The sequence below is a fragment of the Furipterus horrens genome, unplaced genomic scaffold (assembly GCF_987537825.1).
Source record: "Furipterus horrens unplaced genomic scaffold, mFurHor1.1.pri manual_scaffold_17, whole genome shotgun sequence".
Lineage (NCBI taxonomy): Eukaryota > Metazoa > Chordata > Mammalia > Chiroptera > Furipteridae > Furipterus > Furipterus horrens.
Window position 1 is genome coordinate 83437316 of NW_028327187.1, and position 2070 is coordinate 83439385.

Sequence of the window (2070 nt, forward strand, 5' to 3'; positions counted from 1 at the left end):
TGCCACATCTAAGTATATGATCTTTTGCAACAACAGCTCTGACTGGATGAGGTGAAGTATGAGGTCTGTCTGGAAAAAGTAAAGCCACTGTTACTATAACAAGGACGTTTTGGGTGAAGTTAATGTAACCTGGCAGCCAAGAGAGAGTGGACTGGAATGCACATGTGTGAACAATGACAACTTCACTGTACTGGTCAGTGGGGGTGGTAGATGCCTTTGATTGAGCATGTGCACTGTGTGGCTGTCACATTCAAAATGACTGAGCGAGTAGAGCAACAAATCTGCACTGAATTTTGCACTAAGCTTGAACATTCCTCCACAGAAACTATTCAGATGATTCAGAAGGCCAGAAGGCTACAGCTACAGGCAACTGGTGATTGGCAGCTTCATTACAACACACCTGCTCATGCATCATGTCCCATGCAGAGTTTTTTGGTGAAACATCAAATCACTTAGGATACTCAGTCCCTTCACAGCCCAGATTTGGCTCCCTGCCACTTCTGGCTTTTCCCAAAACTAAAATCACCTTTGATGGGAAGAGATTTCAGACCCTCAATGAGATTCAGGAAAATATGACGGGGCAGCTGATGACGATTGAGAGAACTGTGTGAGGTCCCAAGATGCCTACTTTGAAGGGGACTGAGGCATCATTGTCCTATGTACAATGTTGTATCTTTTTCAATAAATGTCTCAATTTTAATATTATATGGCTTGATACCTTCTGGACAGACTTTCATATTTACCCTTCAATTACCTCTCTGCACTTGCTAGCTTTATCCCCTTATGAGGAATGTTTATACTAAGTGTATTATCAGTCAGTAATACCACAGTTGTTAATGAATGGCTATAGATTGGTATAAAACTCCTTAAACTTCTGTTAAACAGGAGATAGACTGGTAAAGAAAAATTTGGATAATTTGTTATCTTACTTACAAAGTGAAATGTCCATATGTCAAAAAAGGACTAATTCCAAAATGTTAAATAAAGCCCACCCATTGTCTTCTTAAGTCAATTTGGTATTCAAAAATTTATATAGTCACTAAATAAAATTTCTTGTCTTTTCCCAAAGGCCATGACACTGTTATGTACCATTACCTAAATATTATGATGATTAATGGATATTGCTCTCATGGATGCATTAATCTGATAATGAAAAGTCTCCGTTCTTGATATTTACCACAAACCTGGTGCAGTTGATGATTGGTCTGAAGATCAGTCAGTTCTTCAACAGCTCTCCAATTACACTGGCAGGCATATGCCTGTGTTACTTTCTTCTTTACCAACTTTGCTTTTTAAAATATTTTTATTTACTTATTTTTAGAGAGAGGGGAAGGGAGGGAGAAAGGGAGAGAAACATCGATGTGAGAGATGGATTGGTTGCTTCTTGCACACCCACCACCAGGGACCTGGTCCACAACCCAGGCATGTGCCCTGACTGGGAATTGAACCAGCAAGCTTTTGCTTCACAGGCCAACACTCAGTCCACTGATCCACACCAGCCAGGGCCCAACTTTGTTTTTAATTTGTGGAAGTCTGGCATGCTGTTACTGAAAAACATATAATTGCATGATCTGTCACACATATAGTCATTGTAACTTATTACCCCAAAAGTGCATGCTATACAACGCAGATGGTTACATGCTCTCTGTGAAGTAGTCATTCCAATACTGCATGAAGCAGTGCTTCCACCTCAGTACACAGGGCTGCAACTTTTGCAATTGGAAGCTCTAACAGATGTGTTACCTGAAGTTTTAGATTTTAATTTAAAGGATTTTCTTAAAATCAAAGTTGAGCTCTTCAAATATTTAATTAATAAGACTGTCAAAACCATCTTCTTTTTTAAATGTTTCTGTTGATATTAGCAGTTGTTCCTGGTATCCAGATGTAGTATGGTCATTTATTTCATTATTTTCAGAGCTGAGATTCTTTCATTTCCACTAGATTCCGATTATTGCTGAGAATGTTGCCCACACAGCCTTTGGGCTGCTCAGCCATGCCTAGTCTCTATGGGTCTGGTCTGCAAAACTTGGACTCAGCCTCATCCAAGGGTTTGTCCAAGTCCTTCGCCAT

General features: G+C 39.8%; 1 pseudogene; it reads right to left on the reverse strand.

Annotated features, from left to right (window-relative positions):
• Positions 1-1127: 1127 nt before the first annotated feature.
• LOC149991488 (cilia- and flagella-associated protein 418-like) lies at positions 1128-2070 on the reverse strand (annotated as a pseudogene).